Source organism: Phoenix dactylifera, chromosome 13, assembly GCF_009389715.1.
Source record: "Phoenix dactylifera cultivar Barhee BC4 chromosome 13, palm_55x_up_171113_PBpolish2nd_filt_p, whole genome shotgun sequence".
Lineage (NCBI taxonomy): Eukaryota > Viridiplantae > Streptophyta > Magnoliopsida > Arecales > Arecaceae > Phoenix > Phoenix dactylifera.
Window position 1 is genome coordinate 12768456 of NC_052404.1, and position 17228 is coordinate 12785683.

Genomic DNA, 17228 nt, shown 5'->3' on the forward strand with positions numbered 1-17228 from the left:
CCTCGGAGAATTGGACCTAGACCTTGACACCATAATAAATGATTAATGCTAGATTAATACCTTTTATGATGGATAAAAGTTGTGAATCTGATTCTTGACTTCGCAGCCACGTACACGAATGGCCTCTACGAGAAGTACACGCGAAGTCCTGAAGGATCTTCTTCCGCAACAGTGCTAGCAGCTGCAGAACACTTGAAAGCTGAAATCTGCCCGCCGGGATTCAATCAACTCTTGATCAATCGTCTTGAAGCAGATAGAGATGAGGTTTGTAAGGAAAGTAGAGGACTCAGATCTGATCTTGAATCTTCTAGATATTTGCCTTGAAAACCCTATCTAAAATGGAGAAGAAGAGGAGGAGGAGGCGGGTGAGGAAGAAGGCTGCAATGGATGTGTTTTTGGTGCCCATGTTTGACCCCTTTTAATGGCCTCCGAATTTTCATTCAAAATTCGAAATTTATTTTCAGAAAACCTCTTTTAGTTGGCACATGCAAAGGAATAGGAACAACCCAAATCAGATCTCAACCAAATCTGATTTAAATTCAAATTTTAAACACATGTGCAAGAGGGAAGGAATTTGAAATCCATGCGGCAAGGTAAAACACTTCATAATTTCGAAATAACCTCTTGAAATTCGAATTTTATCCATTCAAAAACTCAGACGCCACCTTGGCTGATGGTTTGAGTGATTAAAATCATTTAACACATTGCTTAATGTTTGAATTTAAATTCAAATAACAAACAATGTCGCCATGTGTCAAGCAATGGGTCCATGTGCCATGCAATAATTTTGGTTTATTTAAAATTCATGAAATCCAATTCCATGTCACCAATAATTGCCACATCATCTGAGCCTAATCCCCTTGGGTTGCACCTAATCAAATTTGGTCAAACCCGAATTAAAACAAAGCAATTTGGTTGAACCCAATCTAATCAGGTCAGACCCTGATTGAGCTCAAATTGAATCCAATTCAATTTTGGCTCATGCAAACTCAATCAAATTGAATTATTACTTTGTGTTGGACCTAATTCAATTAGGTCAATCCCCAATTAAGAACAAATTAATTTAAAATTAATTTGATCAGCTTAAGTCCTTTTTGGTTCTGACCTAATCCAATCAGGTCAAAATCCTGATTGAGCCCAAACTTGAATCCAATTCAATTTGGCTCATCCTTAGCACAATTACTCAATCAAATTGAGTTTATTAGTAATTTAATTACTAATTAATCCTTCAATAATTACTTTAATTATTTTATAAGATAATTTGCCAATCAAATTGACCAAATTACCCCTGAATGATTCTTAATCATTCATCAGCTTTCTTGATCAATCAGGAATCTTCTATGCGTGTGACCTCATAGGTTCGAACCTAAGCCGATAGTATAAGAACAATTTTCTACACTAATCGATGTGACCATCTAGCAATGGTACCCGACGTCCGGATAGGTCGAATATATGCGAAGCAAATATTCTGGAACCCTGAACTATGGTTACTGTATAATTCAATCCCTTTGACTCCTAATGCCAGGATGACTTAGAGCTCACTGTCAACCCTATAATTAGTACATCCATTATGTGATCAACTTTAGATATCCCGTGACTCCTCACTGGGATTACCCTGGCCAAGGTTTTGCTAAATTAATCACAAGACATTATCTCCTGTTTTCAGGAGGGGTCAATTCCATCTTGACTCACAACTGACTACGCAAGTACTTGACTGCACCCAGTGACTTTCCGTCACTGAATTAGAAATTCAGGTAGTCCGGTACCAAAGTACAGTGAGTTGCTTGCTAGTCACAGGTTGCGGTCTCAGGTCAGAGGGCCAAACTTATACCCATATCCACTCGGAACATCTCTCGACAGTAGAGCGTTCCGGAATTGGTCACGTTTAGTGAAATGTACTTCTACACTTCACTTGTGTGGCATACCAGTGTCTCCACACTCCTTGGTTAAGAGGACAACCAACGTATATGTCACACAACGACCTAATCTCGATAATGTTGTCGTCCTAGTAACAACATATCATTTCGTCGCAAACAAGTTTAAGGACTCAAAGATAAATCCTCCTTTATCATAACATAAGTCCTAAGGACTTCATCATATAAGAGTTCATTTGAAGATGAAATGATGAATAATGCCAAATAACACTTTATTAATTTGTCAATTCATTTACAAAATTCAATCATCAATATGCTGACGATTGACATTTAGGATACAAATTCCAATAACTCCCACTTAGCCTAATGCCAATCGGCACAGTATCTAATACCCATCTTCAACTTGTGTTCGTCGAACTCTTTGATGCCGAGGACTTTGGTAAATGGGTCAGCCAGATTTTCTTTTGTGTCACTCTTCTGAAGATCAATATCACCTCGATCGATGATCTCTCGAACCAGGTGGTAGCGACGTAGAATATGCTTGGTCCGCTGATGTGCTTTGGGTTCTCTTGCTTGAGCTATGGCCCCAGTATTGTCACAAAATACAGGCACTGGACCATCAATGGAGGGTGTCACTCCAAGCTCGGTGATGAACTTCCGCAACCATACAGCTTCCTTGGCGGCATCAGATGCTGCGATATATTCTGCTTCACATGTAGAATCTGCCACTGTATGCTGCTTGGAACTCTTCCAGCAGATGGCCCCACCCTTAAGAGTGAAGATATATCCTGACACGCTCTTGCTATCATCTTGATCTGACTGAAAACTTGAATCAGTATATCCCTCAAGTTTTAAGTCAGAATCACCATAGACAAGCCACTGATCTTTAGTATTTCTCAAATATTTAAGGATGGTTTTTACAACCTTCCAGTGGTTGCTATCTGGATCAGACTGGTATCTGCTCACTACTCCTAGTGAGTATGCCACGTCTGGTCTAGTACATGTCATGGCATACATTATAGATCCCACTGCCGAAGCATATGGAATTCTATCCATACTCTCTCTTTCTTGAGGGGTTGTCGGACAATCCCTTTTAGAGAGGTTAATTCCATGGCCCATCGGAAGATAGCCTTTCTTGGAATTAATCATACTGAACCTATTCAGTATAGTATCAATGTATGTGGATTGGGATAATCCAAGCAATCTTCTAGATCTATCTCTATAGATCTTCATCCCTAGGATGTAAGATGCTTCTCCCAAATCCTTCATGGCAAATTGAGATGATAGCCAAACCTTTATTCCTTGTAATGCAGGAATGTCATTCCCGATTAAAAGAATGTCATCCACATACAAAATAAGGAATATAATAACTGAACCATTTGCCCATTTATAAATGCAAGGTTCCTCTTCATTCTTAATGAAGCCATATGTTTTGATTACCTTATCAAAACGTATATTCCAACTCCGTGAAGCTTGCTTTAATCCATAAATGGATTTTTGAAGCTTGCACACTTTAGACTCATCTGCAGATGTAAAACCTTCAGGTTGTATCATATACACTTCCTCTTCTAAATCTCCATTTAGAAATGCGGTCTTTACATCCATTTGCCAGATTTCATAGTCTAAATATGCTGCTATCGCAAGCACAATCCGAATGGACTTGAGCATTGCCACAGAAGAAAACGCCTCGTCATAGTCAATACCATAACGTTGACGATAACCCTTGGCAACCAAACGGGCTTTATAGGTCTCTACCTTTCCGTCTGCGCCCCGTTTCCTTTTGAATATCCACTTACACCCTATGGATTTAATTCCTTCGGGTGGGTCAACTAATGTCCAAACATCATTGACCTTCATGGATTCCATTTCGGATTGCATGGCTCCAAGCCATTTATCAGAGTCATACCTCTGCATTGCATCCATATATGTGATCGGATCCTCATCGTTTTCATCAAGTTCGATAGGATCTCCATCCCGGACCAAGAAACCGTAGTATCTGTCCGGCTGACGTGGTACTCTACCCGATCGCCTTAATGGTGCATCTAATATGGGTTCTGGATCTGATCTAATCAAATCCGACTCAACTGGTTCAGTAGATGGTGTCGGATCTTCTACATGTTGAACTTCTCTAAGCTCAACTATCCATATGGGAGATCTTCCAATTGAGAAGATCCATCGACCTGAGACGAAGAGAAAGGTCTATCCATTTTCTTTAGTTATTCAGTTAAACCAATGATTCGTTAAGCCAAAGACAATGACGGAAGTAGGACAATCTCGCTTTTTTACCTGTGGGTGATCGTGAGCTCTGGTTGAACAGACACTGCTGGACTGATGACCCTTCCGTGATCTTCCTGTTCTTCCGAACAAAGGAAAGGGTCTTCTTCGGCGGATCCCTCTTGTTCCTGTTTAGTCTCCTTCATTTCGGAAGTAACTTATTGGGCACTGTGCGGAGTATTTGAAATACGGGAAAGAAGTACCATTCGGGTAATATTTCCAAAGGAGTTGCAAATGGATCCGCCGGTTCACCAATCATAGAGCTATTTGTTCCTTCACCAAGGAATTTCTTTTCTAAGAAAATTGCTCTATTGCTTACGAACAATTTTTGTTCTTCAGCAAAGTAGAAGTAATATCCTTTAGTTTCTTTAGGGTAACCAACAAAGAAACATTTGTCAGACTTGGATTCAAGTTTGTCTGTCTTCAAACGTTTGACGTACGCCGGACACCCCCAAATCCTAAGGTGAGAGAGCATCGGCTTACGTCCAGTCCACATCTCATGTGGTGTTTTATTTACAGACTTACTTGGAACCTTATTTAGAATATAGCAGGCTGACTCAAGAGCATATCCCCAAAAGGATATGGGCAGATTAGCAAACCCCATCATGGATCGAACCATGTCTAACAGAGTTCGATTTCTCCTTTCTGACACACCATTATATTGTGGTGTACCAGGAGAAGTCCATTGGGAGAGAATCCCATTTTCTTCTAGATATGTCAAAAATTCACTGGAGAGGTATTCACCTCCTCGATCTGATCGAAGAGTTTTAATACTCTTTTCAGTTTGTTTTTCTACTTCATTACGATATAATTTGAACATTTCAAATGATTCAGATTTATGTCTCATTAAATAGACATAACCATACCTAGAAAGGTCGTCTGTAAACGTAATGAAATATGAATACCCATCTCTAGCATCTGTGCTCATTGGCCCACATACATCAGAATGTACAAGGGTCAATAAATCACTGGCTCGTTCACCTTTTTCGGTAAAAGGTGATTTGGTCATTTTACCAAGAAGACATGATTCACAGGTTGTCAATGATTCACAATCATTAACATCAAGGATTCCCTCTTTACTTAACCTGTTCATCCTATTCTTGTTAATATGACCTAGCCTATGATGCCAAAGGTAGACATCCGTGGCATTATCTATTCTAGGGCGCTTATTGGATTTATACATTACATGAACAGGCTGTGACAAAATGTAAATGCCATTACTCAGAATTCCATTCATTACAACAACACCATTCCAAATGACATTGCAATAATCCTTTTTTATTGATATTTCATAACCATTTTTGGCCAAAAGGCCTACAGAAATGATATTCAATAGAAAACTTGGACAATAGTGACAATCACTAAGGACATTTACATGAGAGCTGAATTCAAGTTTAAGAATTCCTAAAGCTAGAACTGGAACTGGTCTTCCATCTCCAACATTCAGGAACCTTTCTCCTTCTTCAAACCTCTTACTAACTTGTAGCCCCTGCAACGAATTGCAAATATTAAAAGGACTACCGGTATCCAATATCCAGGTCGAATTATCACAAATAGAAAAATTGCAAGGTGTTATCATATAAGTACCTTGATTGGCAACTGATTGCCCACTTTTCTTAGGCCGGTTCGGATCGAGGGATGCAATGTAAAGAGGACAGTTCCTCTTCCAATGTCCTTGCTTCTTGCAGAAGAAGCACTCCGCCTTGCTCTGATCAGCCTTTTTATTCTTTTTCTGACTAGGCTGAGCATGGTGCACCTGTTTCTTTTGGATTTTATTTTTCTTTTTCCCTTTCTTAAAGGAGCGACCCTTGGATGAACCTCCCACTAAATTCACCGTCTTCTTAAGAAGTTGGTGATCATTCTCAAACGTCTGTAGTAACCCCAACAATTGGTGATAATTCACTACAGGTTTCGTCATACGAAAATGAGTGAGAAAAAGACGGTATGATCCAGGCAATGAGTTTAGTATGGCATCCTTCCCCAATTGATCATGAAGGGGAAAGCCAAGAGAGCTTAGACGCTCGATCAACTCAATCATGTACAGTACATGATCAGTTACCGAGGTCCCATCTTTCATTCGGGCGCTGAAGATGGCACAACTAGTTTTGTGCCTCTCAACGTCGTCAGAAACCCCGAATGATTCATTCAACACTTGAATGATATCTTCCGGCTGCGTATTCTCAAAACGCCTACTAAACTCATCACTCATTGCTGCCAACATGATGCATCGAACAGTGATCCGGTCACTGAGCCACTTCTGATAAGTGTCTCTGGCCGATCTTGATGCATTAGCAGCGGGCTGCTCAGGTGTTTGATCCGTTATCACATAAAGGATCCTCTCATGCTCTAGCACTATTTTCAGTTTCCTATGCCAATTATTGAAATTTGGACCAGTCAACTTGTCATTGTCCAACAATGAGCGAAGTGATAAATTAGTGGCCATTTCTGCATAAAAAGAAAATTTGGCTATTAGTATATGAATTGACTAAACACAGTAGACTTGGACTTTAGTCTAAAGATATTCCCACTATTTTATACAAATTGGTAGCCTCTACCTCTAATTCGAAAAATTACTCCTAATTCTTTAGTGGGCACTAGAACCCAATAGATCCCATATAGGCCCGAGTGTGGCTCGGCCAACCCATTTGCACCTATTGGTAGGTTCTTAACCAATTGCTTCACCAAGCAACTTCTAGTGATGATTTTGCCCTAGGTTTTCCGGCAGGCGTGTGGCGCCTCCACCGAATACCCTAGTCAGGTCCAACCATTAAATGATAGGGTTAAGTCTAATCAACTAATAGACGACCAAGCCCGAGTGTGGCTCGGCTCACCTGACCGCCTATTGAAGGTACACTTAACTCATCATATATTGAATGACAATTCCAATGCTTGATAAGTACCAGGCGTGTGGCGCCTCCAATAATTATCAAAATATTGGACACATTATCACCCAACTTAATGGGAGGCTATGACCTAGTTATCTCCATAACCATTTCATTTTAAGGACCTAATAATTTTAGAGGATTTCATAATTAGGATAGATGAGAAGATCCGGTTAGTCTAATTTCTCCCACTGACTTCACCAAATCAGATTAGACTCAAACCGGTTAAGGAGACACCTAAATCAGTCATACTGATTTTCCTTAAGGCATGGGCTAACTCGAATCATTAAGTGATCCAATCAAAATGTGATTGACCATGTCGGCCAGGTAAGTGAGATCGGTGGAAGGGATATGCCATTAACTCGACAAAGACGAATCAGTGCGAGTAGCTCCCAATTAAAAACCACCGGTCAAAACTGCCAAACTTACCTTAGACACCGACTGGTTAATCAATTTCGATTTGATTACTCAAATGACTCGAGCTACACCTCTGAGCCTAAATCAAGTTCCATCTTGGTTTAATCAAAGACATGGAATTGATCAATCTACAACTATTGTATTTAACCTAGAGTTTCCTTGACCTAATCTAGTTACTACTTAATTAGATTTGATCAATTAACTCTAATTAGACCATGTTTGATTCTAACCTTAGGTCTAACCCAATCCTAAGAACTTGATTCAAGCTAACCCATATGTCCAAAGAATTATGCAATGTCAATTAATTGAGTTACAATTCTATTTCATAACACTTAATTCTCAATTAAGTTTAGACTTATGAAAGTTTTGATCATTGCATATTTCTTTTTAATTACATATTAATTACAATCTTTCAGTTCTTAAAACACATTTTCAGATCTGGGTTTTTGTAATTAATCACATGTAATCAGATTTAATTCATGTTTAAGTCATTATGTTTTATGTTCATGCATCACATATACATAACAACATGAATTAATACAAACAACATACATCTTATGTATTTGTTTTTTCATTTTTATTTTCAGATCTGATTTGTTCATTAAAATCAAAGATCATATGAATCATAAACTTTATTTAGATCTAATCTAAACAATATTATGATTTCAGATTTATTCATGTTACTAATCCTAACACAAACATGCATCATATGCATCCAAAATTTCAGATCTACTTAATCATGCATAATCAGCAATTAAATCAATCATAAAAAGTACTTTAGATCTAATCTAAACATGTTAATGATTTTAGATTTAATTGCAAGAATTCAAACATAAAAGTTTAAACATAAACCTGGCTCTGATACCACTGAAAGTGAATCCTAGGTTCTTCGGTGTTTAGCATGCTGAATTTTTTTTTTTTTTTTGAAAACCATGGCTGAACCTGATCAGATTGCCTACGTACCCCTTCATAAGGGGGATCAAGCCATACGTAGTTCTTTTTAAGTTTTAAAACGCAGCGAAAAAACCGAATCAAACAATTTAATTCATGCATGCTTACAAGATCAAATCTAGAAATCAGCACCTTAAGAAATCATAGGATTATGCCGAAATCGTTTAAACAATTATGCTAAAACTTTTATGCATGATTAACTATCAGATCTGAAACTTAAGAACTCTATTCCAATTAATCTCCGAATATCCATCGAATGGATTCTGGAGATATCTCCGTGAGGAGCCCCAAAAGAGGGTAAAACCTCGGGGAATTGGACCTAAACCTTGACACCATAATAAATGATTAATGCTAGATTAATACCTTTTATGATGGATGAAAGTTGTGAATCTGATTCTTGACTTCGCAGCCACGCACACGAATGGCCTCTACGAGAAGTACACGCGAAGTCCTGAAGGATCTTCTTCCGCAACAGTGCTAGCAGCTGCAGAACACTTGAAAGCTGAAATCTGCCCGCCGGGATTCAATCAACTCTTGATCAATCGTCTTGAAGCAGATAGAGATGAGGTTTGTAAGGAAAGTAGAGGACTCAGATCTGATCTTGAATCTTCTAGATATTCACCTTGAAAACCCTATCTAAAATGGAGAAGAAGAGGAGGAGGAGGCGGGTGAGGAAGAAGGCTGCAATGGATGTGTTTTTGGTGCCCATATTTGACCCCTTTTAATGGCCTCCGAATTTTCATTCAAAATTCGACATTTATTTTCAGAAAACCTCTTTTAGTTGGCACATGCAAAGGAATAGGAACAACCCAAATCAGATCTCAACCAAATCTGATTTAAATTCAAATTTTAAACACATGTGCAAGAGGGAAGGAATTTGAAATCCATGCGGCAAGGTAAAACACTTCATAATTTCGAAATCACCTCTTGAAATTCGAATTTAATCCATTCAAAAACTCAGACGCCACCTTGGCTGATGGTTTGAGTGATTAAAATCATTTAACACATTGCTTAATATTTGAATTTAAATTCAAATAACAAACAATGTCGCCATGTGTCAAGCAATGGGTCCATGTGCCATGCAATAATTTTGGTTTATTTAAAATTCATGAAATCCAATTCCATGTCACCAATAATTGCCACATCATCTGAGCCTAATCCCCTTGGGTTGCACCTAATCAAATTTGGTCAAACCCGAATTAAAACAAAGCAATTTGGTTGAACCCAATCTAATCAGGTCAGACCCTGATTGAGCTCAAATTGAATCCAATTCAATTTTGGCTCATGCAAACTCAATCAAATTGAATTATTACTTTGTGTTGGACCTAATTCAATTAGGTCAATCCCCAATTAAGAACAAATTAATTTAAAATTAATTTGATCAGCTTAAGTCCTTTTTGGTTCTGACCTAATCCAATCAGGTCAAAACCCTGATTGAGCCCAAACTTGAATCCAATTCAATTTGGCTCATCCTTAGCACAATTACTCAATCAAATTGAGTTTATTAGTAATTTAATTACTAATTAATCCTTCAATAATTACTTTAATTATTTTATAAGATAATTTGCCAATCAAATTGACCAAATTATCCCTGAATGATTCTTAATCATTCATCAGCTTTCTTGATCAATCAGGAATCTTCTATGCGTGTGACCTCATAGGTTCGAACCTAAGCCGGTAGTATAAGAATAATTTTCTACACTAATCGATGTGACCATCTAGCAATGGTACCCGACGTCCGGATAGGTCGAATATATGCGAAGCAAATATTCTGGAACCCTGAACTATGGTTACTGTATAATTCAATCCCTTTGACTCTTAATGCCAGGATGACTTAGAGCTCACTGTCAACCCTATAATTAGTACATCCATTATGTGATTAACTTTAGATATCCCGTGACTCCTCACTGGGATTACCCTGGCCAAGATTTTGCTAAATTAATCACAAGACATTATCTCCTATTTTCAGGAGGGGTCAATTCCATCTTGACTCACAACTGACTACGCAAGTACTTGACTGCACCCAGTGACCTTCCGTCACTGAATTAGAAATTCAGGTAGTCCGGTACCAAAGTACAGTGAGTTGCTTGCTAGTCACAGGTTGCGGTCTCAGGTCAGAGGGCCAAACTTATACCCATATCCACTCGGAACATCTCTCGACAGTAGAGCGTTCCGGAATTGGTCACGTTTAGTGAAATGTACTTCTACACTTCACTTGTGTGGCATACCAGTGTCTCCACACTCCTTGGTTAAGAGGACAACCAACGTATATGTCACACAACGACCTAATCTCGATAATGTTGTCGTCCTAGTAACAACATATCATTTCGTCGCAAACAAGTTTAAGGACTCAAAGATAAATCCTCCTTTATCATAACATAAGTCCTAAGGATTTCATCATATAAGAGTTCATTTGAAGATGAAATGATGAATAATGCCAAATAACACTTTATTAATTTGTCAATTCATTTACAAAATTCAATCATCAATATGCTGACGATTGACATTTAGGATACAAATTCCAACAACATCATGCAATAAAGTCATCATATAACATGTCATGATGTATGTAAGAAAGCAGCTAAAACTCATGAATCTAAAGATCCACACGATAATCCGTAAATCCGATCCAAGACTCAAAATAACTCAACCACATGACTACGGCCACATCACCCAGTGGTATGGTTACATCGAAGTGCCAATACAACTCTCCGAAGAGCCGCTCCACTGAGCCAACGCACCACTGTGCCGCACCCCTTGGTGCCAAACTCACACTCCACCGAGCCGCTCCGAAGAGAAAAACGCACCCCTGTGCCGCCACTATTCTATCACCGGTGGTCGTGGTATCGGAACTAGTTCTTCAGTACAAGTCGACAGGGCCAACGTATCATCCCATTGGCGGGACTTAGACTATAGTCACGCGGATTTTAAAAATCAATAAATTAACTTTCCACATGGTAAATTTCCAAATCAAAGTCATGATCATACTCCCAATAATAAAGCACATAACAGTTTATGAAATTAAATATTTAATTCTAATTCTAACACATATTGCCAATAATAAAACATAACATCGACATATGCAAGATACATGTTAAAATTCTACTTTAAAGCAATAGGTCACCTACCTGGGCTCGCTTAAAAATCCCTGCCACAGATATCACGAACCCCTGATTAAACATAAATATTAATTATTTAATTAATTAAGAAACATAATTTAAACTAATTTCAACCCCTTAAACTCCTAAGTTCATAGATCCAAGAATGGGCCCCCAAGATCAAACATAGACCCTAAGAACAAGTAAACCAAATCCCAAAAATCAGAATCCTTTAAACCCAAAACCAATTGTGGCCCAACACAGATTAGGCCCAATTGAACCAAACCAGATTACAGGTCCAGATCAGATCTCCGGCCCAAACCAACCCAGCCCACAGATCCAATTAGGTTCAACTCAGCCCAACACAGATCCCCAACCCAACCCAAACCAGATCTGATCAGACCAGATCAGATCAAATCTTGACGAACCAGACCATACTCACATCAGGCTAACCCAAATTCCTGACTCAGATTCAGACCCTAACCAAAACCCATTCACTCAAACTTGGATCAAACTCCATTCACGGAATAGGTGGAACCGGTTCACAGTTTAAACCCGGTTCAAGATCTGGTTCACAAATGAGGCACGGACTTCAAAGCAAGAAAAACCCAGGAAGAATAAAGAAGAAGAAGAAGAAGAAGAGAAGAAGAGAGAAGGAAGAGAAGAAGAAGAAGAAGAAAAAGAAGAAGAAGGGGAAGAAGGAAGAAGGGGTTGCTGGTGGTTCCGGTCGGCCCTCGGCGGTCGACCGTGGCCCTCGGCGGCGGCGCTCGGCCAGTCGCCGTCGGCCACCCCACTGTCACGAGTGGCGGAAGAGAAGAAGAAGAGAAGGAGGAAGAGAGAGACCAAGAGACCAAGGCTGGGTACCCCCCCCCCTCGCGTTCGCCCACCTTCGGCCGAACTCGTTTCGGCCGGATTGACCCCGGCCGGCCGAAACTCACCAAAAAAATTTCTCCGAAACAGGGGAAGTGAAACCGGTTGACATCCCTCATTCCTTTCCCCTTAAATCCAAAAAAAAAATAATAGATAGGTTGCCTTTCTCACCTCCGGTCGTCGACGAGTGGTTTTCCGGCGGCGATGGCGGCGACGGTGGCTCCAGCGATCCTCTCAAAAAAAAGAAAAGAAGAGGAGGAAAGAATGAGTTTACTTTTTTTTTTAGAGGGATGGGGGAGGGATAGAGCTTCTCTGAGGGTTTCCCAACCTTCTTCACGAAGAGAGAGAGAGAGGGGGAGAGAGGGGTTTGCGGGGGAATCGCTGGCCGTTCGGCCGGCGTGGTCATCGTGGGGAGACCACGAAGAGCAAATTGAAGTTGGCATCCATTGCCGACTTCAGTTCTTTGGGCCCAATAACGGGCTCAAATTCAGATCTTTACAAAAGGGGTGTAAATTACACAGGCATGGCTAGATCCAGTGCCTCGGTGGCAAAACAGCAACTGGAACTTCTAAACCCATTTGTAGATGAGGGTTATCAAAATCCATCTTCCCTTCCACATGCTCTCTTTTGATCACCTTCTTCGAATTTCATTTATAACAGTTTTGGATGAAATTAAGGTGCCGTTGGATGAAGGAATATATTGCGAGTTGCTAGCATCAGTGACTTGACGGGACCGATTTTCTGATGGAGAAATTGATCTGCCAGCTCGAGAAGAGAGCGGCTGCATGTGGAGGGGTTTTAGAAGAAGAATTGGTCTGGGACTCGTGGCTGCTTGAATAGGCTCTTTGCAGCAGAGGATCCTCGAACTGGAGATGAAACCGTAGGACTGACTGTTCATGGATGTTGGCCGGAGAACTGAAGCATCCATGCCATTTTGTTTGCCATTGGAGGGTTTTGCCATTGTACCCACGCCCGGCGCGTGTAAGTTGCCGTTGCACCACCACCAAAAAAAAAGAAAAGGGGTGATGAAATACCTAAAGGAACCAAAAAGAAATATATATTACAGGAAAGAATAAGGCAACGGCTGTATATTCGTCTAGGACATATAGTACTACCTCCTATCATGGATGATTCACCAGGTGGTCGAGTGCATGATTTTTTTTGAAGCTGAAGGAACTCGAGGAGAAGAATTAGAAGCTTTTTCTCTTATTAGCTGATGAAGAGTTATGTATTGGAGCTGAAAATTTGGGAGGTTCGGATGCTTTAAATGTGAGCACGGTTGCTGGCTGTGTATAACTTCGATGACAGCAGCTCCATTTACTGTATGGCCTGCATATTTAGGAGTCCTCTTCATTAAGCTTCCGATGATGCATCGTTCTCGTTTTAATGCTGGAAGCTGATCAGTATTCATTTAGCAACTCTTAAACACATAATAAGATATAAACACTAACTAGGGCAACAGCAGATATGATATCTCAGCATCATGATTCTTAACCCCAGAGTCAATGTAATCTCACTAGGGTCGGTCAGTCAAGATATGTAAGCAAAGAATGAGATTGATCTACATGCAGCAAATCTGCTATCAAGAGAGCATATATATATATATATATATATATATATATATATATATATATTTATCTGACATCTATTGTAGGTAGCTATTGTGCTTCTTAGTAGCTCTTCTATCTATCATTCATGGTCCCTACATTGGAAAATCATATGACTACTGACTGTGTGCAGATTTCTAATCCAAGGACCGTTGCCCCTTCTTACCCTAAAACTACAAGTTGCCCCTTGACGGTATTAGGCAAGGAGAATCAAGTTGAAATTGAAGGAAAGGCCTGGCCGATGGTAACAAATTGTGAATTTGTTGGTCCAGTTTGAAGTCTATAATCACATCTCCAGAAAGTCAGCAACTATGGTGGAAGGTGACAACTGTGTTGTTTCTTACACGTGATGCAAAGCTTGAAATTCTCTCACTTTAAGTTGCATATATATGAAAGTAGCCATCAATTTCTATGTTGCATTGGGTGGATTGTATATGTGTTGATGCAAGCATGTTGAAGATAACATTGAGATCCTGGCAGTGCTAGTGCGTTCTAGATTTCCTTTCACATTGATCAATCATCTCCATCTCTACTCTAGCCCGGATCTAGACCCCTGTGATTCTTATTGAATTACTCGAAGGAGCAAAACGACAGCAGTTGCATGTCATGGGAGTCAAACACCAAGTAATATCATTTTTTTCCCCCTTTAAAATTCAGTCGAGAGAAGTCAATCTACACAACTACGATGTGATTTACAAGATCCAATGATGCCTGCAGGAGACCCGCTGCTGGGGTACAATGCCGGAAGAAGTGGAGCCGCTGGCGTTGCCACGAACTGGAGAGGGTGGAGGAAGAGCGGGAGTTCCGGCAGAGTGGTAGGCCCGCATCACATCTTGAATGCCCTGCAACGTCATCTGCACCCTCCGCTTCTCCTCATTCATCATCACACTCTGCTCCTTCAAGCTTATGTACTGGATCAACATCTTCCCCAAGCCCAAGAAACCCTTCGGCACCTGCCCATTTCATTTCCAATGTGATTGCAATCTAACCCCCTTTTGAGGCAGTGGAGAGACTCCAGGTGGGTGACCTTCTTCTTCTTCCTGGAGGAGGGGGGTGGGACTTACTCCAGCTCGGCCAGTTGTTTGGCGAGCCACTTGCTAAGTAGATTAGATCACTCCCCATTTCGGAGCACCCCTATCCTGATATCAGGGTTTGGAGCACGTCTTGCAGGACTAGTGTCAAGGTCGCCGATGTTTGCTGCATCGTTCAGGGTGGCGGGCAGGTGGCGGCGGATTTCGGCTAGATCTGGCGTTTTGGACTGCACCCCATAGTGACCTTAATCCTTTAGAAGGTTGCTTGGGGTAGGCTACCGACGAGACTTCTATTAAGTGGGAGGGGCATGGGGATCCATTCCCAATGCCCTGAGTATCAGATAGAGGAGTCGCTGGACCATGCTATTTTTCAGTGCCATCGAGCTAGGAGGGTCTGGAAGTGGGTGGAGTTTCCCACGGAGGTCTGGTGTCATGCTGCTTCCTTCGTACTTGGACGTTTGGCCAGGTCTTCACAATTCAGACTGGAGGTGGTGCGAGCGACCTATATTGCCTACCAGATCTGGCTTGTGAGGAACGCTTGGACGTTTGGAGAGAGTGGACCCTCTCTGGGGGTGGTGGTGGAGAGAGCGCGGTTACTGGCGATGGAGGTCTCTCAGGTGACCTATTCGAATAGACCTTTGATAGCTCGGGATACTTGGGGCTCTACCTCTGCTCGTGGAGCACCCCGCATTGTGTTTTTCACCTGGAAGCCCTTACCCCCAAATTTTCTCAAGGTCAATTTCGTTGGTTGCGTCCTACAGGGCGGTGAGAGAGAAGGTGCGGATTTTGTTGTTAGGGGCCCAGACTCTAGGGTGATTGCCGCTGGAGGTTGCCAGTTATTTGACATCTCGGTGCTAGGGGCGGAGTTGAGAGTAGTATGGTCAGGATTGAGGTATGTGCGACGCACGTTGCAGGCTAGAGATGTTCTTCTGGAGTGCGACTCTGCAACAATCATTGGGTGGATTCTACCTGATTCAGGCGGGATCGGTGATTACCACCCGTTGGTGAGAGACATCCGGGCCATGGTGTGTGATGGGATAGTTATTCAGGCGAAGCATGTGTTTATAAAGGCGAATGAGACTACGGATTGGGTGGCTTTCTTTGTCGCCAACCATATATGAGACTTTCTATGGGTGGGCGAGGCGGAGCTGCCCATGCACTCCGCGATATATTGCTTTTTAATTTTTTTGGATGTATCTTTACACGTTATGTATGATACTTCTGTTTCAGCAAAAGAAAAAAAATAGGGAAGAAGAGAAATAACAAGAGAAGATTTAGAAAGAGATCAAGGGACACACCTCTTTGCTCTTGGTTTTGGAGAAGGGGTCGAAGGCTTTGGCTCGGAAGCCGAGAGGGTCAAGGGTCAATTACGTAACACGACCCTATAAATTTAAGAACGGTGTTTGAAAGATCATGCGTGAATAAATTTTTAATAACTCTAAAAATTTAAAATAATATATGATAACTAAATAAATTTATCATGATAAAAAATTAATGTATTTAATTTTAAAATTTTTAAATGTTTAATTGGTATTAGAATTTAGAAAAGAACATACTTTCCTTGGAAGTATAAATATGAGATGGAGTTTTAAGATGAGTTTCTATTCCCGATGGGGAAACAAAAGGACTAGAGAATTTTAGGGCTGTGCTGTGAAGAAAGAAACCTTATATAATCTTGTATGACATGATTTTCGAACAAGAGGGATGTCCCTTGAGGATTCCAATATGTGTTGGCCAAAAGTGTTTATGACACTATTTTTTTTACAATATCGATGTGAAAAAATTATAGGCGCACTCAGGGCCGGCCCGAGCTTTAGGCGACCGAGGCATCCAGAAGGGGAGAGGGGGGAGGCGGTCGCCTAAGGCCTCGGACCAATGGAAGGCCTCCAGGAGGCAAAGGAAAGATAATCACTGAAGGAAGGGAGAGGGGGGGAGGCGGTCGCCTAAGGCCTCGAGCCAATGAAAAGCCTCCAGGAAGCAAAAGAAAGATAACCACATAAGGAAGGGAGGGGGAAAGGGAGAGGGAGGTTCCTTGCCCTGTTTTCTATATCTGATGACCAAAAGGACACAAAGGCCCCATATAAAACGGGAACAGGAGCTGGCTACGAGTCTTCCCCCTTGATGGAATGGAGTGGCCTGCATAGGGGCAATTTGGGAAGTTGGGGACTGTAGTTTTGTTTCGGGTGGAGAGAAAGAGGGGTGGTTCTATATACACCCCCCCTAT